This window comes from Rhipicephalus microplus, chromosome 1 (genome assembly GCF_043290135.1).
Source record: "Rhipicephalus microplus isolate Deutch F79 chromosome 1, USDA_Rmic, whole genome shotgun sequence".
Taxonomy (NCBI): domain Eukaryota; kingdom Metazoa; phylum Arthropoda; class Arachnida; order Ixodida; family Ixodidae; genus Rhipicephalus; species Rhipicephalus microplus.
The window spans coordinates 298863763-298888906 of record NC_134700.1 but is presented as its reverse complement, the minus strand read 5'-3'; the positions used below and the strand labels follow the sequence as shown (position 1 = coordinate 298888906).

The following is a 25144-nucleotide window of genomic DNA, read 5'->3' as shown; positions in this document are numbered from 1 at the left end:
GATTGAAATGGCAGTCATGCCTGGTGTATTTGGATGACGTGGTGGTATTCTCTGCAACGTTCGACAAACATCTAGAGCAACTGCGCCTTGTATTACAAGCAACTTTATTAGGGCGAACTTGTGCCCACAAGTCTAATGACTATGGTCGTCGAGTCCAAGTAGCCGAGAGGCACAGAGTCAACTAACTTCCTCTTCCTCGTTGTTGGAGCGTACGAACGCGTGACGCATGCCAGCCGGGTCTTGCTGGTGCTCTTGCCATGATGATTGCGGCGGCTACTTGAACGTGGCCAACCTGTCGCGGCAATATAGTAGCTTATGCAGAGTGAGATAATGGAGAGCCACTGCAGCTGTTTCCGTGGGAGTGGGAGGGAAATGAAAGAAAGAGAGTAAACTTCGCCGGGCAGGGGAATAAATAAAGAAAGTCACTGCTTTTCTGCAAACGCGAAACAATGGATATGATACGTAAATATAGCAATGAATTGGAAGGTCACGTGAAAAATGGCAAGCAGATTGAAACCGGCCCTGTGTTTCTCACGTAAAATGACGACAGAAACATACTCACAAACACAGATGAACGCGAATAAATGTCTCTGTTGTTACAACGCTGTATTTGAAAAGCGCGCCGTCTTCGCAAACGGAAACTGTGCAGGGCGTGCAGTGACCTTTGTGCGACCGGTAACAACAAAAATGTTCCGGTGAAAGCCCAAAACGTACGTTCCTTCAGAACGTGAGATAAGCGCGCGCATGCGTGAGCATTCACACCGCCCCCTTCTCCTTGGGGCAAAGTACGCATGGGAGATGAGAGCGCACGCCTTCACGTCGTGACAATTAGGAGACACGCGCTCATTGCGTCATCTTGCGGGTAATGCTGAAAACACGATAGTTCCCCCGAGATGGCCATCGCCAGCAGTATGTAGTAAATATAAATAGCTTGCCGTATCAAATTTGAAGAAGGGGCTTCTTGGCCGTTTTGCTAGCTTCGCTTATACTGAACTTGGTATTACGGGACGTCAATGGATAACGAAGATATGTGACTGGTGCAAGCATGAGAGTCATGATATGCGTGTCATGTCAAAACATGACTACAAGCCACGCTCATGATGCTCTCGTGGCCGTTTCGCTACCTTCACATATACTAAGTTTGGTATTACGGGACGTGAAATGAATGACGAATGTATGTGACTGGTGTAAACATGAAAGTCATGAGATGCGTTTCATGTAACAACATGACTACATGCTGGCCACGAAATGGGGGCGCAAAAGAAATTTTGTTACATTTGGTGGAAGCCGGCAACAGCATGCCCGATTGCGCGCCGATTTTGGCTGACTTTTTTTAAAGCGCTTTTTGAGTTGTCTCCAACCTAACAAAAGTGATCATGTAGGCTCCCTATAGTTTGGTGCAGGAAAACATTGGGTGGGAGGTTAAAAAACAAATAAGATGGATTTCGCAATGAGCGGTTTTTGGGGCGGGCATTAGACATCATGTGACTTTTATGACAACACCAAAGCATAGAGACTCACCTATGATGTGAAACAAGGTGCTTCTGTCGCAGAACAAGTATGTAGAAAGCCTTGTGCCTCGAACCATTTCGATGGAGCACTACTTCTTCTGCATGGCACTGGTGCTCAACAACGAAAGGAATAACCACAGAGTATTGATATTTTGTAACACAAAGCCTCAGTATTTTGCTGCGGTGATGTTCTCCTGCGGAAAGTTTTCGGAGAATATCGAGAATGATCATTGTTATTGTACACAAGAAAAAATTCAAGCTTTGTCAGTCAGAACGCGTCCTATCCACCAAGACAGAACAATGCTACTGGCAGTGTGTGTAGAATCTAATTGCGATCATTATTTCGTAACGTGAAAGTTCAATATGACTTATTTCTGCAGCTATGCATTATTCAACACGCTTTTTTCACTGCTAGTCATTGCTATAGGCAGAATTTGGTATTAATTTTATTTTCTTGAGATATCACATACGTCTTTCTTCAGAATAGAGACGTATCGAGAGAAATAAACGCTCGAAGAACCTATGACTTGTTTCACTCTTTGCAGGTGTCCACCTCCGCCCTCGTAGTCTATGGGCATTTCATTGACATCGGTCCAGCTCACCAGCTTCTTCTGCTCACCCAGGCTGTCCGCGGCGAGCACTGGCTCCCACAACAGGTCCCGGTACGTTTTTTTACTATTAATTAAAGTCCAGGATAGCCTGTTACAATACGATGAAGCGAGCTTGATCTAACAGTTTAGCTTACAGACATTGGGTACGTTTATGCTTATACTCGTGTATGTTGAAAGTACACAAAAGGGTGTTTTAAATGAAAATGCATTTTGTAGTAGGGCTACGTCAGGCGTTCGTCGAGATTCGTCCACCACCTTCTACCGTAGCAACAGCTGCGGGTGCACGCGCTTATCCCCGCCCCTAGCAACGGGAGCATGTGGTGCGAGAGAGTATATGAGTAGGTACGTTCAGTGCTTCACCACTCCTTCTTTCACTGTTCTTTCTCTCTCTCTCCTCTCTGCACCCCACCTTCTCGTCCGCTCACGCCTCACTCTCGGCCATTCGCCGGCTGGGTGCCTCTCAAGAACATCCGGAAACGCATGCTCGAGGCGCCGCTGTGAAATGCCAACGCCGAGCCGAAAACTCTGTTTGTTTTGTTCACTTCATTGTGTTGTTTAACCATACATGCTAGCTGCTGAAGCTGGAATCGCGACATAAAAGTGCCACGTTCGGCAAACGGTGCTATTGGCTGCATGGTGTAAGAAGAAAAAAAAAAGATTAAATTAGTCTTCTAACGCTGGGTTCTCACGTGCGAAACGCCGTTATGCATGCTACGCAATGCATATGCATTTCTTCACGATTCCCTTTGGGGAGTTTGGGGCATTTTTTTGCGGTGACATACATTTAACCTATGTAAACAGCATCCCTATGGCCCACAGTGTATCTGCGGTAGACTCCTCTTGGAGACATTTGGCAGAACTTAATGCGTCAATGTTCTCTGAAACATCGTACAAACGGTAAACTGATGGTGAGGTGTTTCAGAGACCTGAAGATGCAAGGGTGGTGCTGAATAAGCAGCTTGGCTTGTACCGCTTTTCATCTTCGTACGAAGCCTCCTGCCAAATGCTTGCTACTAAAGGGTGTGGAAAAATGTTCTGTGACCACTCGTAAAATCAGCATGATCTCATAGCAACACTGCAAACATTTAGGGTGCAGTAGCTGCAGTATTATATTTATTAGAGGCGGTTTAAAGTGGCGTTCCTTGTGAGCTACCACATATGCAAGTGTCCTGGAACGTGATGCATAGGCTTTCGCTGTTGTTTTCTTTTAGCGGAGTTTAAAGTTTCATTAACAATTCCTCCTGAGAATAGCCTTGCCTTGCCTTATTAGTTGGTAGTAAAAAAAGTATGTCATTAATGTTGCGTATAACGACAATTGTTCTTGCCTTGCGCAGAACACCTCAAATAAGCCGCCCCATTTTGCCCAGGCTGGCTGTTAATGCATCGAAGAGTATACGTAGCAAATACCCCTATACCTTGGTTCCTGAAAGATAGATTCATGTCTACATATGACGCCTTGCAATGTGCGTGAAGGAAACTAGCTCCCCAGAACCTCATAATATAGTTACCAACTAATCAATAAAACATTCGGCACGTTGCAGCGCACCGCGTCCCTGGAACTGCGAATGATGACATGTAGGCTCAGAGCACGAGGCGCCAAGGCTGAATGTGGCAGTCGCACCAACGAGCGACGCATCTTCGTTTCCCCAGTGAATGAAAACGAATGGCCAGGGATAGCTGCGCTGAGGAGAGCTTTCGCAGAGGAAAGACAGAAAAAATGGAAGTAACTCGAACATCTCGCGCAGTGGTCTCGTTGACTATGCAGGTTAGGCCACTGCGGCGTGTGCGGTACATACCTAGAGGTTGAAATGCGCTGAAGGAACAGCGGTTTTTCCCCGCTTCTCCTACAAGGAATGGAATGATAAGGGGCCCCTACGGCTGCTTTTGACTAATGGGTGGAGAGCTGAGTTGCTACAGAGCATCGAAAAAGCAGTCTCTCTTTTCGGCTCCCGCACGCACAAAATACCAGTGAGGGTCGGTTGCAGCGGTCGATGAGCCTCCGTTTGAAGGAAGGATGAGGATCGAGTGGGGATGCTCTGATGCTTATTGCAGAAGCTTTGGCAACGGTGGTTCGATGGTGTGGAATTCCTCTGGGACGCAGCATATGCGCCACCTCATCATTGTACAAAACCCTGTAGATGTTGCTACAACGCTGGAGTATCACGAACAGCAACATACTAGTGGGGCTTGTGGGAACTAGATTAAATAAGGTATTGGAAAGGCAGACGTCGTGATTTTCCTCCACACTGTTCGGATTGATTTATTGATTGATTGATATGTGGGGTTTAACGTCCCAAAACCACGATCTGATTATGACAGACGCCGTAGTGAAGTGCTTCGGAAATTTTGACCACCTGGGGTTCTTTAACGTGCACCCAAATCTGAGCACACGGGCCTACTACATTTCCGCCTCCATCGGAAATGCAGCCGCCGCAGCCGTGATTCGATCCCGCAACGTGCGGGTCAGCAGCCAAGTAACTGAGCCACTAGACCCCACGGCGGGGCCACACTGTTCGGTACAGGTTTGGATCGAGACTTCGAAAACTTCAGCAAGGACGTACGGACAGCGTATGCAGATGTCGAAAACGTTCAGTTTTTATGTGAACAGTGGCGAACAAATTTAGGAGACCACGGGACCGCGTGGCGAACATCGAAGCGGCGCTTTCTCACGTCTACAAGAGAAGCTCATGTGCGTGCACAGTGCAAGTACAGTACATCCTTTCTACCTGCCAGCCTGCGCTTTCGTTCCCTTGAACTGCGCACACACCAGAACGCCAAAAAAAAAAAAAAAAAGTCGCAAGGTGTTACTTCTGCAGTCGCCGCCCAAGCACTGAGCGGTGAAATCGCCAAAAAAAAAAAAAAAGTGGCAGTGCATCAGTGCTCGGTGCGCGCCTTTTCGTTGCCTTCGTTGCAGGGGTTTCACGGTGGTGACAACATGAGTGCTTCGCCAAGATCTGCTCGGTAACAAAACTGATGCAATACACGTGTTTTCACCGCGGTGGAGCACCTGGAACTACAGCGCAGAAGCGGCACACACCGAGCTTCGTCACTACAAGTTAGATATTTTTGTCGTGACGTCATTAATCGTTCGGTGCTTCTGCGGCGACTGCAAAAGCGGCACCTTGCAGTTTTTCTGGCGTTTCGAATGCGCGCTGTTGAAGGGAGTGAAAGCGCTGTCTGGCAAGCAGAAAAGAATGAGCTTGCGCCGCCGGTGCTGATGAGCTTCTCTGGAAGCCATGAGAAGGCGCCGCGGTGCCATTCGTCACGCACTACCGTGGTCTTCGAAATTTCGGTCACGAGTGTGCGTAAACAAAGACTAGAAAACCAATAGGCAACAGTAATTATAGTGTTCAGAGCGTCAAAACGTGTAAAGCATTCCCGACTTGCTATCCTTGAAGGACAAAACAACAGCAGCTCTTGTATACAGCTTCTATGGGCTCGAAACCTTAATATATTATAGAAACGGCGCTAAAAATGGCGGCACAAGAAGACGACGCACTTTTTTTTTCGTCTTAGCGCGCTTGCCGTCTTCATTATGTCGCTTTATCAACTAGCTCGAACCGAGCCTCTGATTCACAATAATCAGCATATCCAACTCCACAATACCCTAAAGTATTTCGCATATGCGACGTTTAATTGGATGCGGTGTAACCATGTTTGGTCTTGCCTGTTTAGGTCTCGCGGCATACTAAAGCGGCATGGCGGATCGGGAGGCCCAAATACAGGTGAACAAAATCGGATTGTCAGGATCACCATCGTGTGTACAATGTAACGTCGTAAAAGACATCAATCACATCCTTTGTGAGTGCATGATTTACGCATCTGAGAGAAATTTCGTCTCCGAAGATGGCCTTGAAACTACAACTGTACGCAAACTGGCAGTTGACGCCTCACCATGGTCGTCTGGTGGCTAAGGTACTCGGCTGCTGACCCGCAGGTCGCCGGATTGAATCCCAACTGCGGCGGCTGCATATTAAGTGAAGGTGAAAATGCTTTGGGCCCGTGTGCTCAGATTTGGGTGCACGTTAAAGGACATAATGCATGGCAACTGATGTATACGGACAACGGGACGGCTCAATGCTCTCTCATAGTTGAGTACGAAGTACTCGAAATCGTTAAACATTTTTTTCTAAACACAGTGAAGGTGAAAATGCTTTGGGCCTGTGTGCTCAGATTTGGGTGCACGTTAAAGAACCCCAGGTGGCCAAAATTTACACAGCCCACCATTAAGGCGTCTCGCATAATCATATGGTGGTTTTAGGACGTTGAACCCCACATATCGATAAACTTGCACTTGACAGATGTTCTAGGTTCATGGTAGAACAGCTCCAGTGCGTTCTTACGGGCCACAGGCCTGAACAAAACGGTGTAAATATTGTAGTGTATGTGTGTGACTAGATGTGTTATGCGTTTATCACTGTATATGTCATAGTCATCACCCGGTACCTGGAGTAGCATGCCAGAGGAAAAACCAGTCAAACTTCTCCGGCACTTCATTAAAATAATTCTCTCTCTCACGGCAATACCCCGTTGCATTTTCGTGGTTGCTGTTCAGAGCCCTTTTCGTGCGATGTTTTTTTTTTCTGTCTCTTCGCATTTCACTCACAATTTTCGTCGTTTGTTTAAAGCAGCGTTAACGAAGTGTAAAGCGAGGTGTTTTATTGTTACGCGTCATTAGGTGAAAGCGAATTGTTGGTACGTTTATCAAGTTACGATGCGTTCTTTATTTTTATCCTAATTTTCAAGTTTTAATTAGCGCGACGGACACATCTCTCGGCTGCTTCCTATTCGCTTAATTTTTGTTTTCTGTTTTTTTTTCTTTCTGTTTTCTCTTTTTCTTCTTAGTCTATGCGACATGAGGCTTCTTGTGCTTTTCCAAACTTTGAAGATCTTGACGTGTGCATTGATATAAACAAATATTCTGTTTTATCAAGCCACCGGAAATATGCCCCCATAACATTATTCAGGTTTTTGTTCACTCTGCTTTTGACTGATTTAACGCCGCACTCAACTGTTCTAACGATACTTCGAAAAAAAATGCATATTTGGGAAGATTGTTGTTTCTGTTAACGTTTTTTTTTCTAATTTCTTTTTGGTGCTGTGAATTTTTGGATTGTCTTCAAGAGCCCTTCAAAAACTCATCAGGGGTCTGTGCTTTACTAATTCTTACATTTAGCATGGCAGGAGTGCCATTGCGAAGCATTAAGGAATTGGAATGCTATCCTATTATCTTAGCTTTATTCGCGCAGACGTAGCTGTGAAAAAGTAGAGACATTGAAAAGCTTATTTTTTTTAACCTTGGGTTCCTTCAGATTTAAAATAGCTTTGAGACAGCGGAGATTTGCCCCCATGCATAGTTGCCCTAAGCAACAACACTTACGAGACCTTATGTCCTCTTTTTGCGTAGATTAAGGTTCCTTTTTGTACGCTTGTGTTGTGTTGTGGCTTAGTGCACAGCTTGAACTCGAGATGCTTGTCGTTTGCTGAACTTTCAAGATTAGTTATCAGTGTTCTTAAGGAAATGCACGTATGGAAATGTGGCGAGAGTAAGAGGGAGCAGCGTGATACCTAAAGAATAAAAGATAGACGTAAACTGCACTCGGCTCGAAAGAGTGTTGAAGTTATCAGCATAATTTACGATTTCAGCAATGCTGTTGGGAGTTGGTGTAAACAAAGTGTCCGCTGCGGGCTCGCCTGGCTGCTTCGGAGATTTCAACTTATCAACACAGATACGAAACCAGAATCGCAATACCCGACACATCAGCACATAGTTTCCAGTAGGTACTGCTATTCGAAAGCTGACGTCTATTGCACTACGATCCCCTACCCGCTCAACAAAAATGCGACTTGTTAAAAATGTTTTCGACCAAACTGCAAGTGGCGGTACGGCCTGAACGCGTTTCAACCAAGTCTCATTCGAACTTTAGTAAAGCTCAGGGCACATGTCGTGACGCTGTGCCAAAGTTTAAGCAAACAGTTCTCGAGAATATGCTGGTTAGCGTTGCTCCATGTCCTCCTCCTCCTAGAGCAGGTAGTGCATGAACGCTCTCTCAACAAGCAAGCCTTTGATGTTCCGTTATATAGCCACTATTTCGTGAAAGCGAGATTATAGGTGAACACCACAACATGGAACATACATTTAGTGAAATGTACACTTGGTAATCTCCTACTCGGAAGACTCTTCCCAGTGACGCAAACCTGCAGCTTCTTTAGAAAAGCCCACATGGAGCCCCAGAATCGCGTCGTACCATGCTTAAGCGCCTCTGTTAACACAAACGGGGACCACTCCATGCTACGTTGGCTTCGCCATTCACCCCCGAAGGCGTTTCGCCCACACGCACAAGTGCCATCATTGCGCCTCGTGGAGCGGCCATCACCATCCGCTGTTCAAACACTGATCGTGTGTTCAGAAGTGAATGGCTCGAAATATTTTTTTTTCAGGCCAAAGACAATAGCTCGCTGGAAAGTCGCTGCGCTGTCACCGAGATTTTCACTCCGGAAGTGCCCTGACGTCGAAATGTCAACAGCGCCAGCAGGAAGGCGCTAATGGGCTCGTACCGACGCGCTATATAAATATAAATATATAGTGTATGTAAGCCCCTTCTATATAGCGCTTACAACCCCCCTCCCCCTCTAGCCAGCACCTATTCGTCGCTTTGGCGAGCGCTCGTAAGGGTGTATAAGGACGCGTGCGTCCCGGCTTCTTGACATTTGCGGAAGCACCGACATCTATCAGCGAGGCTTGACAGGAACGGAGTCTTGTTGTGCTAGTGGTGCACGGGCCTCCGTAAGACTTTCGCAAGATCTCGCCAAACACCGGCGAAGCGCGTTAGAGCGATCATTTATCGACGCTTCCGAAGGGCTATCGCGTGATTGGATCACTCCAGTTGTTTTTACTTTAACTGGTGTTTGAACTGGAAGCTCCGATTGTTTCCGATGTGTATGGCAGTGCCGGTAATCCTAGAAGGCAGAATTAGTTTAGGTTCCACTCCAAAAAACATTGCTGCAAGAAACCTTGTCTCCACTAATACACTTCATGATTCAGTCTTAGCAACCTGCAAGCAATAGCGCTTGAGGCACTCTATCTGTTATACCGGGAGTGATTGCGGTTCCACATTGCAATGTGGCCCGGGCATTTAGGCACCATTAGCGGTTTAGAGGACCCCGCATTTATTCACTTTGTTCGTTTTCCTCATGGTGCTTAGGAAGAAGACAGCTTTTCTTATGGCGGGCCACGCCATGTATCTGTGACGTATTTCCGTCATGGATATGACGCTGTAAAATATTTGCTAACAGATTGCAAGGAAAAAGGAAGCGAAAAGAGAAAGTTCCCCAGTGCGGTGTCGAACCAGCAACCTCGCACTTCTGAGCGCGCTGCGCTAACCAGCAAATCGCCGAGCGACCCTTCTCCAGATTGTTAATGGCGAGCTATTTATGTACACCGTGCACCGCTGGCGGTTCTCAGAGCTCGGCACTTATCGTCGTTAGTAGCGAGATGGCATCACGAGCGCGCATTGTGCGCGCGCGCTCTAAAAGTTGTGAAGTGAAATGAACTTTATTTGGTCCTGGAGAACTGGTCTGACACCCCCTTAAGAGGTGTCCGCCGCAGTTGCTGGCCGCGTGCACGGCGTGACTGGAAGACCGTTGTGCCGCAGCAACGCACGCATTGGTGTGCTTGCGTGCGCCCACATGGCACGGTCAATGTGCGTGTAAATATTATTTAGCGTAGTGGCTCACTCGCGCGCGCAGGCGCTTACCTCGGGATTCGGGTTCTGTGTGCTTCTTATGCGTCCACCACAAGCTTTCTTTGAAGTTACAATAGTTAGAAGAGGGCGAGAATGTCACTTCGTTTGCCGCCACAGCCGCGTTTACGAAAAGAGCGCGCTGCCCACACACGAACAAGTAATACTTGTGACCCTTGTTCACGATCGTATATGTGTATACTTGTGCGCTCGTTTCGTACGTTTATTCTTTCTGTTTGAGCACCGTGCTTTAAGTGTCGAGCTGTGATAGTTCTCTGCCCGCGCTCGTCTTGTGTATCCTTCTTACGTGCGTGTTTTTTGCTTGGGGTGTGCGCTGCGAATTTCGAGCTTCTTGCCATTCCTCGCGTGACATTGCAATTGGTTACTGCAGCATTCATTCCTTCGCCTATGTGGCGAAACAAGGTGCAATGAATGCTCAACTAGCTCGGCCAGCACACCTTTCGCTTTCGTGTTATACCGATTCCTAAAAATAGGGATCAACAATGTTTTTTCTACCTGTACCTTTAATAACTTCGCGGCTCTCTGCAGCAAAGAGAACACTGATACATGATAGATAAATTTATTAGAAACTGTCCAATCACACGTTTTAAAGTTTGATTTTAAACTTTCTTATTGCATTTTTGCACCCAGCTTCATTCCTAAATGAGTTAGCTAATTTCTCTTAAAGAAGCCGAATGGAAAAAATGGTACGGCTTACTCTTCTCAATAGTCAGCTATATGCATTTGGGTACATCTTCAATAGATGCATAGGAATATTTTAAAACTGGGTTTGAGTTCGCTGGGTGCCTTTGTGTGTGCACTTATAGTACGCTGGATGCCTTCGCTGGGAGCGTCGGAGTTGCGCCTGACGAGTACGCCGTGGTCTTGAATCATGTCCTGGTGCAATGTCTGCCGGAGGATCTTGCCATTATGTACATGCAGAAATCCGAAGAATCGAACTGCGCCTCCAGCATCGACGAAACCCATGAAGACCGAATACGGCTAGCCGAGGATTTACTAACGTTTCTCCGCACTCAAGTGAAAATCCGCGAGGAGGGCCGGCTACAGTCTCGTCGTGCGTCGCAAGACAAGCCCGGGACCCAGATATCAAAAGAAATGTATGCCGTAGAACGCATGTCATCAGTGTCTGCACTAACCGGATCTACACTGCCAGTTAGACGGCCGTGCCCACTATGTAAAACGAACGATAATGCTATCACTGTCTGGAACGCCAACCTATCGGCTGAGGTGAAGCGAGCAAGACTGCAGCACACCAATTGTTGCTTTCGCTGTGGAACACGCAATCAAATTGCGAGATTGTGCCGAAAACCTATCGACCTCAGGTTCGGTAGCTGCCAGTGGAGCTAACTGGCGATTATCTGCGAGTTATCCAAGCCAGCAGGACATCCACGGCAAAAAAGAGTCACGTACATTTCACGAAACCCCGTCAGGTATCATGTGAACCGTCACGACCGCCCAAAACAGTCACACCAAATCTACTCCTGCATTACTGAACACAGGCCGAATTTGGTCAGGGTTGGGAGACCGACGGCTCCTAGTGCGATTACTGTTCGATAGCGGCAGTCAGCGCTCATAGACTCGTGCAGACTTGTCAAAGATTCTTCAGTGCTATGTCACGGGAAAAAAAGTGCTATTTCTCGTCACGTTCATCGGCTCAAGATTAACAAGACAAATCTTCACAGAGCGTGTCAACGTACTACTGCGCAGCGAGTTCGACGACTACGCAATAACAGTGGGAGCATTAACGATTCCGGAAAGAGGCACTGTCACAAGCCCACCACTCAACCGCAAACTTTTGCACCGGCTCGACGAACAGGGTACAACGCAGCTGACAGCCTGGCAACCCGAAGAGATAAGTGCCCTTATCGGATCGGACGCTTATTGGCGAGTCACCACTAGGAAAACAGATCACATCAGCGTAAGTATAACTGCGATCAAAACTACTTTAGGATGGATGATGCAAGGCCCTTTTAAAGTGCGACTTCTGCTCCCCGTTTAGCGCGCTGTTCGCCGTCAGTCATGGTTCCGCTACGAACATCGGCGTATCCCACTGTCACGTTTCGACGCTATCGGGATCGAGGGTACGAATTTTCGAACCTTAGACAAGCATTACGACCAATCTGCATTCGAGCAAAGCATCTCTAAGGGAAATAAATGGCATCAATTTGATGATGCCGTTGCCACTCTCTCCCAGCGTCTAGCCTTCGAGTGTGCTTCGTGGTAATGGGGGAGAGTAGCCCCTCATGCAGTGCTTCATGACGAAACTCATATGAGGTAATTTTTTGTTCAGTTACAGATCCGTGGGGCGGCGTCTTGCATTCCTCATGTTCACAATGTTGGCAGTCACGCTGTATCTGTGAAATGTACGGTGTTTTCAGACAGCGTGTCGCCGTTGGTGGCGCTATGCGGGCAACCAATGGAGAAGTGTCACTGCAACATTTCTGCATGCGCTGCTCTGTGACGCGGTGGTGGCATTTTCTCAAGCCAGAAAGAAGCAGCATAAATGAGCGAATCTGAATCTGATTGGTGTGGGAAACAAGTCTATCGCATCTTCGGAGGATAGCGCTTGGACGCACGTACGACGCGTGCAGCGCGACCCCTTATATAGCTGCGCCGTGCTCCCTACTGAGCTGCAAAATTTAGGTGTCTTCCTCTTCTAATCACTACCACCACAATATATACCAACACACAGCGAGCTCAGTGCTTGCCGCCATATTGACAAGTGTGGCACCATCTGTTGCAAGTGTGGCGAAGCAACACCCTAAACTGCAACGAGAGAATACGCTCTGCAAAAAACGCGAAACTTCACAACCCTATAGTCCGGCTGTAAGCATGTTTCGCGCTGTTCCTTTGCTGGAATTTAGTATGCTGATTTCGTGTGAAACATCGAAAAGGCCTTCCTCGACAGTCCGTAATGTCTGCAGCACGTGTATTGCAGACTACAAAAGCAACTTCATCAGGTACGTATTAACCGACTGAAAGAAACACGAACAGCGGAAAGCGCTAACTGCGACGTGCCTTCGCTGTGGCAAGGCAGAATTTGCGCTGTAAGTCGGTGTCAACGTAGCGCTAGAATCAGGCTCCAACTTACGCTAATGCACCGCATGTGTATCGATTACCAGTCCTGCCGAGCACTCAGAACACACACGCGGTGCGAAAGTGCCAGCCAGAACAAGATTTTAAAACGGTACGGTGACGCCGGCCGAAAGCAAATGCAGATTCACCTAGTGACAGTCAAGGCATGTCGCAGTTCGACTGAGTTGAAAGCCATGATTTCCACGCCGTTCACGTCTCATTGCATCGCGATAGTACGCCGTTACAGTTGTACTAAACATACGCGGTGCCCGCGACGACGTGGGAGTCGTAATACGTATATCATGTTATTGAAATGCGGCCCGCGAAAGAGTATACGGCAATAGCTTTGTTCCACATACTACAGGCATACTCCACGCAAATCGCTTAGTGTCAAGTGGAACAGCTGGAGTCGCGCTTGAATAAACGCAATAGGTATACTTGCTCGTATATCTTATTGGGCTCGTAGTTCTTCCTGGCGATTGCGATTATATCCTAAGGCAGCGGAGCTCAGCGTTTGTCGTTGTGGATGGTATCGCAAAACCCCGCACCGGCACGATTCCCGCGATGCGCTGTGAACTTCACATGCAGTGCTCAGCAATCTCTTACTTTTGCGCTGGTTGTTGTCGCATCAGATGACAGCGCAGTAGTACGCAGATGACATTTAATAAGCGAGCCCAATGTGAACAGGCACTTTTTTCGCATTTTAAACTCCCAGAGCCACTGCATGCTATGCTAGCAAGGCGCGCCTTGGCAGTTCCAAACAAACCATGGCGTCTCTGGGAGCGAGGGTATACCGCCAAAGGCGCCTGGGTGCGAGATGGGCGTGCTCTCGTCTATAGCACCGCATCACGAGCACTCCCTGAATTGGGAGTGGTCGTGATGCCATAAAGCCGGGGCGTGGTTGAAAAGTATCGATTTCATGGCGGTCCCAGACGCCTGGCAGGAGAGCTTCAGACTCGAAAACGCCAGATTTACCATGAAGAGACCTGCTATATTCTGGCTTCAGGCCCGTGTCCATGACCTTACTACGTGGGAGGACTTCAATGTAGCTTTCAAAAGGCTTTGTGGGCTAGAAATGTACGGCCGAACAGTGAAAGCAAACACAGGAAAGAGCCCAGATGAAGGGATAATCCATCACGGCATAGTTCCTTGAAAAGGTAATATATTGCAAAGCATTAAGCCTCGGTATGCAAGCTACGAAAGAGGAAGTTTTAGTGGGATTGCGGTTTAATGAGGCATGAATCTTAACGTCGGTGAAGGATCACAAGGACGAGTACGAATTGTTGGCAGATTTGTGAAGACTGGAGCGAATAACCGAAGCTAGAATGTAACAGCATTTAGGGGCCAAGCCACGCGGTGGTGACCCAGGTACCGCGACACCCTATGCGAAGACTTCGCTTTCAAAATCTTGCAGTGCCATGCGTCCAGCCGAGCAAGCGCTCACAAACGCAGGCGCCACTTACCAAGCAAGTGGTGGGGTACCACAAAAACAAAGCGCCAGAGCCTCCCAATCGTGATCCGTCAGAGTGAAAATGCTACAGCTGTCACATGTGCGGGCACATAGCGAAAGACTGTTCTAAGACAAACCTCCCTGGGAACTTCATGGTGAATGAGGACCCCACAAGTGACAGTGGTCCATCAAAGTTTCTGGACGTTGCGATCATCAATTCTACTTACCAGCTCTCCGTGACGATTGACCCGGGAGGTTCAGACTGTATATTGCGTCATCAAGCGGCTGAACGTTACAACCTGCAAGACGTGTGCAAGGCCCAGGCGTTGTATGGGTTGGGAGGCACTGATACCACTATAGTACAGTCTATCGGAACCTTTTTAAAGTTGACATAGAAATTGATGATATGTTATGCCGTAAGGTCAATGTACTTGTAGTTCACAACAGTGCCTTTGCTGTGGACATGCTGGTTGCTAGGAATTGGACGGAACAGGACCACATAGCATACCTACTCGTCGAAGATGAACTCAGGATTGGCTACGAAGATAATTTTCTGTTTTCAACTTTGACAATGCCCTGATCAAGCCTTCAAAGGATCCACTTGGTGTAAAGGAGACCATTGTGACGCCCTAAAGGACTGTGTGTTGGGTGACAGTGGATACCAATAAGAGTGAAGGAAATGTTATATTGCTTACGGGTACTGAAAAGGAAATACTACTTCACGTCGAAGACGGAACGGTTGAGATACCCATGAACGACAAGGATGAAAGGTACCAGGAGGAAAGAAGCCTGGGCTCTTTCACTCGATACCACCTAAAGAGAGACCATTTCAACTTGTTCATGTGAACCACGTTGCTCCGTTTGTGAGTAGTTCCAAGAAAAACGAATGAATACTGATGCTAGTGAAAACCTGACCAAGTTTGTGCGCCTCTACTCCTTGCGAGACACCTCAGCGAAAAATGCGTTGCGGTGTGTGCAGAACTTCACAACAGAATGTGAACTTGCGGAGCGCATAAGCTGTTACAGTAATTCCTGCTTCACGTCCCACGGCTTCGTAGCCTCCTGCCAGGAAATGGGCGTGGCCCCCACTCTGAACTATGCACACCATCCAAGGGCAAGTGGTCCGGTGAAGCGTGTGAATAGAACTAGGGTGAAGTGTGTTATGGCAACAATCAAGGACCCAACTCAAAAGGAGTGGTAGCAGAAGATCAAGGAGGTAGAGACAGGGTTTGCCCCGCCGCGGTGGTCTAGTGGCTAAGGTACTCGGCTGCTGACCCGCAGGTCGCGGGTTCGAATCCCGGCTGCGGTGGCTGAATTTCCGATGGAGGCGGAAATGAAGAAGACCCGTGTGCTCAGATTTGGGTGCACGTTAAAGAACCCCAGGTAATCTAAATTTCCGGAGCCCTCCACTACGGCGTCTTTCATAATCATATGGTGGTTTTGGGACGTTAAACCCCACATATCAATCAGAGACAGGGTTAGCCCCGCTTACACTGCCTCCAAGGCCTTTCAAGCTCTTGAATGAATAATAACCAAGGATGCAAGATGGTGTACTCAGATGACTGAACATGGAGAATAACGAGGGGGTATGCCCTGAGCAACTTCAAGAGATAGCTCTAGGGGACTTAGCGTGCCAGCAAAAAAGGTTAAAGCAGTACTTCCACAAGCGTAACTCCACGGCGAACAAGTTGACCGTTTGAGACAGTCGTTATGCGCTGCGTTCCGGAGCACACTGGTGCGCCAAGAAAACCCCAGAAAACATTTAGAGGTCCACTCACAACGGTAGAAGTTTTCCCAGCAGACACCTACAGAGTGACCAAGATGAGCGGAAGAAAAAAGGTCTACTCGACAACCGCCCTCATCAGCCAACTGAAGAGATGGGGTGAAAAATGCCAAGAACAGTACGACCAGTGAAACTCGGATGAGAAAGAAGGAGTGTTAAAACGTAGCAAAGGTGTATTTAAAAGACCTGCGTATCTGCAGGAGTACACCACATGAACTGAGGACAGCTCACTGTCAGGAATGGCTGAGTGTCAGCGGAATCAAAATGTCAGGCTGGCACATACGCTCAGGAGGTGACCCGGATGAAGAAGAAAATTGTCATGCACATTGTTTCGTTGTTACTCCTTATCCTCTTTCTTTTTCTCAATTAAAAAGTTTTGTTACAACTGTGAGTCTGTTAAGAACTTCCCAACATACGAGAAGCCTTCATGCAGTAAGCGTACATTCCAAACAAGATCTCATCAGGTAAAATTTTCCACGATTATACCATCTTCCGAATACACACCTCGTGAATCTTCCGAATACACACCTCGCATTCGAACACAGAATTAGAGCTTAAATACCATGCAACACAAAAGACGATATTTGACGTATATTAAACGTCTTGAATGGCTAGTTAAAATGGCTTATGGGCGTATTGATCGAGACATTTTATAGTCGTAGTCCACTACTTGAGCGTGAGATAGCTGTGCTAATGTCTCGCTAGTTGTCTTTTAAAAGAGCTCTTGCAAAACCCCGCTTACAAGTGTTCATTTTTTCGCGTTCCACTAGTTGTCACTTAAAAGACGTCTTGAAAGAATACGTTTAGACGTTTTCGTTTTATTGTGTACCGCTAGTTGTCATCTTACGGAAGTGTTGCAAAACTAAGTTCGGACGTTTTTTAGACGTTGTTCATTTTTTTCTAGTAGCAGTAGGCATGTAAAAAGAACCATTACAACATGTTAGAAGGGTGTTAACTTAAGCTCATTGGCAATACTTATGAACTGCTGCACATGCGGGATATAGACAGGAACGCAAAAATGCATTTCTGTGTTCCTGTCTATGTCTCTTACGTTCAACAGTTTACGGGCATGGCAAACCAACAAGCTCAAGTCAGCACCTTTCTAACAAGTTGTAATGACTTGTTTTGCATTTTTTTCGCTGTGTATCTCAGTGTTCCTGTAAATTTTCCATGCCAAAAAGTTTACGAGTAAGTTATCAATACGTCTTTGGTTAACAGCTTGATGACTACCACACAAAATAAAAGAAATAAAGGACAGGAAGCGCTTCACTGTCATTTTACTTACTTCCTGCGTCAGCCGTCGGGCTGGTCATTCAGAAATTAGGCAGTATACTTGTCCATCTGCCCTACCCTAAAAGATCTACATGCAAGCTTTTATTGAGCTGATAATAAATCTGATAGGCACAAAACTTATGCACTTCAGAATTCACTTTCGCCTAAATAAACAAGCAGACCTGCTGAAATGCAGTAATTACTCCGTACTTTGCAAATAGGCTTTATTATTATAGAGTAGAAATGAATATTTCACAAAATGAAATTGAAAGTGTGAAAGGAATGACGAATCCTACTGCGCCTTTAGCAACGAAAATTCAGTGTTTCTGTCGATGTGCTCAAGGACTTCGGCTGCCACAGAATATAGTACTGTAGTTGACTCCACGTGCTATGCTTAAAAGCAGCAGTGAAAAAAAGCTACACTGATGAAAAGAGAAATAAACAAGATATTTTTTAACAAAGCGGTGTGATAAGGCCATTGTCCCGATTTGTAATACTTTTTTTCCACCTTAATCAATCTTGGGATCATATGCACTTGACAATGGTTAGATTTCTACTATAAGGACTATATACATCCTAAAAAAACAAACGCCAGGCCTGCGTGAAACGCGCAGCACAGTCATAGCAAAAGCTACAAGAGTGGCCTTTTAGAGTCTTTTATAAACACTCTTTGGGTAACTGCTACAAGACCACTTGCTGTGTGCCTATTACGCCAGAAATAATCGTAATTCTTGTGTGGTAGACCAGCATTCACTTTTCCATCACTCGTCATTTTTCGGAAAAGCGTGGTTTCGGCTACATACTTGCTAGGGATTTGTGCAATTTTTTATGCAGTGGCTGACGACAATGAAGAGTTATGCCGGAAATGGGTATGCGCCACTGTTAATAGTTGACCAAGAGCAAGTTTTCTAGTTGGTTCGAGCATTAGACGGCCAACTCGTTACGCAATTGGCACTGTGTGCAACCTGAGTGTTCCTTTGATATTCTAAAACGTTTTATTACTCATATTAACGCGATATCGTTCCCAACATCATGCCTGCCTATATAAGGCCAGTGTATAGAAACGATTTGCAAGCGCCTACGTGGATGAGTGGTAGAATACTGGACTGGCACGCCGTGGACCCGGGTTTCAATCCCATTGTGTCCTTATGTAATGTTTATTTGCTGAGCTTTTTATCACTTCTTGCGACACTGGTTACGGACAGCAGCGGCTGCGGCGGCGGCTTACATTCACGGCGCCGGGCGTGACCCGTGTTCTGATCTTCTAACAGATTTCGCTGCAATAACTAGATTTAAAATGGCAACTTCTTTAAAATTTTACTGATATAGACACGTAGGAATAATTTTAAAGAAATGCGAGCACAATTTAGGAACAGAATATAACTGGCCATTTCTCTTGAGTGTGCAGAGTTGTTAAGTATCTGTTTCAAAAATGCGGAGCAGCTGTTGTCCGGCATCTTGACGTGGACACTTCACACAAAATATTTCTGTGGGAACCATTCCTTGTGTATTCATCTACAAGCTATGCAATTTCTCCTAAAATACAAAAAAATGCTCACTAACAATCTTTCTAGTACTATACCATGCCAACATCACATCAGAGGAAATATGTGAAAGGTGCTCCTATTTAATGGTAGTGCAAATATTTAAACCCTCGCTCAGCGTGATGCACAAAAAAGGCACCTACGAAGCAACATGGCATAAAGAGGAAAATTCATCTCGGAAAAAACTCAGTAGTCGTTTCTTTGTCTAATGCGATCCGCCCAGTCACAGCACACTCGTATGAGTCTTGGAACACATCACACATAGAGCCAAGTACAGTAGGCTCATGCGAGTCTAACACACCACTCGTACAGGCAACTCCTTTAGTACCGTCTGTTGCGACACCAATACGCGGGAAAGAAGTCAATTTCAATGCATGCATTTTGTCCGTATCACTTGAACCCTACTGGACGTTTCCGGATGCTGGAACATCACACATTGACGGCTAGACAACAGCATTGAGTCGACGTTGCTTTCGTCGTCGAGATAAAGGTTCCAGTGGTTTTTTTTTTCTTTCTTTCCACTACAGCGATAGAGTGCCTATAAATGTTCGTTCTAGAAAGGTGGTAATGGAGCCGGCTCCGTGACCCAAAATAATCTATGTAAATACGGGTGTATGACTGGCAGACTATCGCGCCTAAATCGGAAGTTGCGTGCACGATTTAAGGAAGGTATAGTTTTTTACCGCGACTGTCGGCCAACTGCAGATTGTCAGCAATAGAAATGCTCCATGGGCGCCCGCTGAAGTGCGACACACTGAATATCCTAAATGTTTACACAAAGACAGACTACCGCGGCTCTCTTTGCCGAAGGGGTCAGGCTAGAAAGTCGCTTCGCAATGAACATGCCCAAACATGAAATTGGCACACGAGCGCCGCCAGCAAACACGACTATGGGGCGTCACAGACGTGCTTTGATATCTTAAGAAAACCAATAGGAAACTGCGATAACGGTTAATTTTGGTGTTTCTTACTGAAGTATAATAAATCACCTTGGAGATGGGGGTCATGTTTACAAGGTTGAAAATGCGTAAATGCCGTCACGTTTTAAATGCCACAAAACTGTAACGCGCGCAATGAGAGTGTAACGTCGCGATGATCTCGATAATGACGGTGAACTCGCGCTGCCGGTGGGGCGTGTAAGCATCAATTTGTCGAAGCGATATAAGCAGTCATATGTAAAACGTCAAAGGTGTTGCTGACTGGAGTCATTGGTACAAAAAAATGTATGCGAACTGTTGCGTTGGGATGGGAAATGACTTTTATGGAAGTTTTTTACGGCATTTTTGTCTTTGAACACCACAGTCAACGCCCTTTTGATGTGTCGTTTGGAATCAATGCGTTATCAGCAATACATATATCAATAATGTTTTCGAAAGGAACGATCGCCTCTTTCTAAACAGTCCTAGTGCACGCGCGTTTTGACAAAACACCTAAATAACGTCTTGAAGTAGACGTTTTGAACTTGGTTACCATAATGGGCTCTATGACAGAAAGTCAATTCAATGCAAATCGAAAGTCTGAGAACATATTATTTCAGATGTCAAGCCAATATATTGCCACGCTGTGTTGGTAGCAGAAGACGAGAGCGAAGAAATAAAAGGCAGCTGTGGCTGAGTAAACAGTCCTCTACTTCGAGTTCCTGCCTATCGTTTCCTCTCGCGACAGACTGGTGGACGTGCTGGGTACTGTACTGCAACGTCTTATGCCTGCTGGTCCTGAACCAGAAGCAACCACCGCCAGTGCACCAGGGTCTGCTGATATCTATCGAAGCAGCCGCCGCCTTCAAGGACTACCACCACAGTACGGTCCCTTGGCAAGTTCCGTGAGGACAATGTTTGCCACATCCGCAACCCAAACCGAGCATGACCCACTCGCTAGCGTACCCTGTGTCATCAACACGCCTCGCACACCAAACCCATTCCATGGTGATACCGGTGAGGATGTCGAAGACTGGCTTGACCATTTTGACCGGGTCGCTGCCATCAATGACTGGGACAATCGCCGTAAGTTGAAGAACGTGTACATCTCCCTCTTAGACGCGGCAAGAGTGTGGTGTAAGAACCACGAAACTTCATTCACAAGTTGGCAGGAATTCCATCGGCAGCTTCGTGAGGCGTTCAGTAACCCCGAACGGAAAGAGAGAGCGGAGCAGGCACTTTCTTCGCAGTTTCAAATGCCGAACGAGAGCGTCACCATGTTCGTCGAAGAAATGTCGCGATTGTTTCGACGGGCTGACCCCCACATGCCAGAAGACAAGAAAGTGCGCCTGCTAATGCGAGGCGTAAAGGAGCAACTTTTCGCGGGTCTTGTGCGCAACCCGCCTAAGACAGTGTCCTAGTTCATACGTGAGGCCACAAATATGGAGCGCATGCTTCGGCAGCGGGTGTCGCAGTGTGAGCGTCAGACGGCCTTGTCCGCTGCGTGCTCGCTTGTATCAGGAGGTGATAACAAGGAGGTCCTCACAGAACTCATACGGCAAGTTGTGCGCGAAGAACTTCGGAAATTTCATGCAGCGTCTCCTCCCAGTAGTGCTGCTCTTACGGACGTCGTTCGTAATGAAATCAGGCAGTTCGTTCACTCCTCACCACCATCGCAAGTCGAAGCTCCCACGCTTTCCTACGCGGATGCCCTACGCGTCTCTACGCCGTCGGCGGCACATTTTGCTCATCCACCTGCTGGGACTCCCAGACGCTTTCCAAGTCCAGCCCATCGCCTGCCTTCTCAGGCTGATTTTCGTCCTGGCCCGCGGAAGTCCACCATCTGGCGTGCACCCGACAATCGTCCTTTGTGCTACCATTGTGGCGAAGTTGGACACATGTACCGCGACTGTTACTACCGACGAATAGGCCTACGCGGATTCCACCCAAATGCACGTTGCCCACGCTATGGTGAACGCCCACAAGAAATTGCGGATTACTTGGAAGGTAGTCATCACGCTCCTGTCCCGCCGCGACCACAGTCACGGTCACCATCACCCCGTCCGTCCACATCAACGCACCGCGCCCGACCCACCTTTGGGTCCCCTGGTGTCAGTGGCGCAAGCCCAAGCCGGGGAAACTGAAAACGGTGACCTCCGGAGGTAAGGCCGCTGTCACGCGAACCGACAAATACCCTCCGCCGCTGCTTTACGACGTGCCGTTAAAGCCTATTTGTGAAACCGCCAACAGAACGTCCGCTGCTATTACCGTTTTCGTCGACTGTTATCCGGTGACTGCGCTTTTCGACACGGGAGCTGATTACTCGGTGATGAGTGCTTGATTGGCCACCCGTCTGCACAAGGTGCTGACAACGTGGGACGGCCCTCAACTAATCACCGCTGGAGGACACCTCGTATCTTTTATAGGAACATGCACTGTCAGGCTTGAGATTTGTGCGTCGGCTTTTGTAGCATCATTCCTTGTACTGCCCAATTGTTCTCGGCCGGTCATTTTGGGCATGGATTTTCTGCAAGAGTATGGAGCGATAATTAATCTGCGTGATTTGTTCGTCAGTTTTGTTAACTCCGTTTCTCCAGATTCCGACATCGAGAACAAACATCGTGGTGTGGCCTTACGCGTAGTCGATGATTGCGTCACGTTGCCACCTCGCAGTAGTATCTTCGTGCTTGTTGAGTGTCCACAGGAGCCGTCGATTACGGGCATCGCCGAAAGTAACATGACGTTATTGCTTGATCGGGAAGTGGTCATTGCTCGAAGTCTCGTTCAACTCCAAAATGGCCAGACTACGGTTTTAGTTACGAACTTCGGTGGCGAACACGGGCATTTTGCGAAACGCACAACCACAGCTTACTTAGAGGCATTGGATGATTTGGACGCTTTCCCTTTGATTACGACGATCTCGACTGAGAACAGCTGCGATACTGACGTGACTAGTCGCCTCAACGCCAATCGCCAGTTAGAAGAACCTAAGAGGGCAAAGCTCCTCAGTCTCCTCTCATCCTTTAGTGACTGTTTTCCCACTACTTCGAAAGTCCGACAGACTCCTCTAATGAAGCACAGAATTATCACTGAGAGCAACGTGCAACCCGTGCGCCAACATGCTTACCGCGTGTCGCAGAAGGAGCAAGATGCTATCCGTCATCAAGTGAAACAAATGCTCGACGACGACGTAATTCAACCATCGACTAGTCCTTGGGCGTCACCAGTTGTTATGGTTAAAAAGAAAGATGGTTCATTACGATTCTGCGTCGACTACCGCAAACTGAACAAGATAACGAAAAAAGACGTATATCCTCTTCCTCGTATTGATGACTCCTTGGACCGCCTGCGACACACCCGTTACTTCTCTTCCATGGATCACCGTAGCGGATATTGGCAGATTGAAGTAGATGAACGGGACCGAGAAAAAACAGGTTTTATTACACCGGATGGTCTTTATGAATTTAAAGTTCTCCCTTTTGGCCTGTGCTGCGCTCCAGCCACGTTCATTTGTTTATGTGGCTTGAAGTGGTACTCTTGTTTAGTGTATTTAGACGACGTAGTCGTTTTTTCTACGACTTTCGAACAGCACATTGAGCGGCTTGAGGTGGTGCTTCTGGCTATTCGCACTGCCGGCCTCTCTCTGAAACCGGGAAAGTGTCATTTTGGATATGAGGAACTGAAATTCCTTGGCCACATTGTCAGCAGAAGTGGTGTTCGCCCCGATCCTGACAAGGCTATGGCAGTTGCTTTGTTCCCGATACCGAAAACAAAGCATGATGTATGCCGCTTTCTGGGACTTTGTGCTGATTACTGCCGCTCCGTGCCAAACTTTTCGAAAATTGTCGACCCTCTACAACAACTCGTCAAGGATGACGTCACCTTCGTCTGGGGTCCCAAACAATCCGGCGCTTTCCGCGACCTTCAACAACGCCTACAAACGCCACCAATCCTAGGTCACTTCGAGACCGAAGCAGACACAGAAGTCTGCACTGACGCGAGCAACCTTGGCCTCGGAGCTATTCTTGTGCAATATCAAGATGGCGTGGAACGCGTCGTCGCCTACGCTAGCCGCACGTTGTCATTTGCGGAGAAGAACTACTCGATGACTGAAAAAGAATGTCTGGCGGTTGTATTGGCCATAACAAAATTCAGGCCCTACTTGTACGGACGCCCCTTCCGAATCGTAAGTGACCACCGCTCTCTCTGCTGGCTAGCGAATCTGAAAGATCCTTCGGGCCGTCTCGCAAGATGGAGCCTTCGGTTACAAGAGTTTGATATAACGATGGTTTACAAGTCTGGTCAGAGACACACCGATGCTGACTGTCTTTCCCGCGCACCCGTCGAGGTCGCTGAAGAAGACAATGATGAAGACTTCTGCTGCCTTGCTATTCTCGCATCATTAAACGTGGCTGAGCAGCAACGCGAACACTTAGAATTGCAACCACTGATCGAATACCTTGAGGGACGTCGCCCACAACCCCCACATCAGTTCGCGCGTGATTTGTCATCTTTCTGTGTACGCCAAGGCATCCTCTACAAGCGCAACTTTCATTCAACGAAAACTGTTTACCTCCTCGTCGTTCCTGCTGCTCTCCGCGATGATATTTTGCGTGCTAGTCATGACGAGCCATCGTCAGGGCATCTTGGCTTCGCGCGTACTCTGGCGCGGATCAAGGACAAATACTACTGGCGGAAACTTACGAAAACCGTCCGGCAGTACCTCAAGACATGCACAGCCTGTCAGCGCCGGAAAACTCCAACGACGAAACCAGCCGGTCTGCTTCAGCCTTTGCGACCCCCTCACGAACCTTTTGAAAAGGTCGGGATGAATTTACTCGGCCCACTTCCGAAGTCTACGGCTGGTAACCGCTGGATTGTGGTTGCCACCGATTACTTGACCAGATACTGCGAAACACAAGCCGCCCAGCGAGCAACTGCTTCCGAGGTGGCTGACTTTTTCATCAAGAACATCATTCTCCGCCACGGTGCTCCCGCTGTCGTCATCACAGATCATGGTACTGCTTTTACGGCACAGTTTCTCCGACAGATCCTGTTGCTGAGCGGCACGACGCACCGAACAGCAACTGCGTACCACCCCCAGACTAACGGGTTAACCGAACGTCTTAACAAAACGATTGCAGATATGCTTTCGATGTATGTCGCCAAGGATCAGAAGAATTGGGATGAAATCCTCCCGTATATAACATTTGCCTAC

General features: G+C 47.4%; 1 pseudogene; it reads left to right on the top strand.

The window, feature by feature from the left end:
* Window positions 1–16408, top strand: part of LOC119165952 (uncharacterized) — a 70854-nt pseudogene extending 54446 nt beyond the window's left edge.
* The last annotated feature ends 8736 nt before the right edge of the window (window positions 16409–25144 follow it).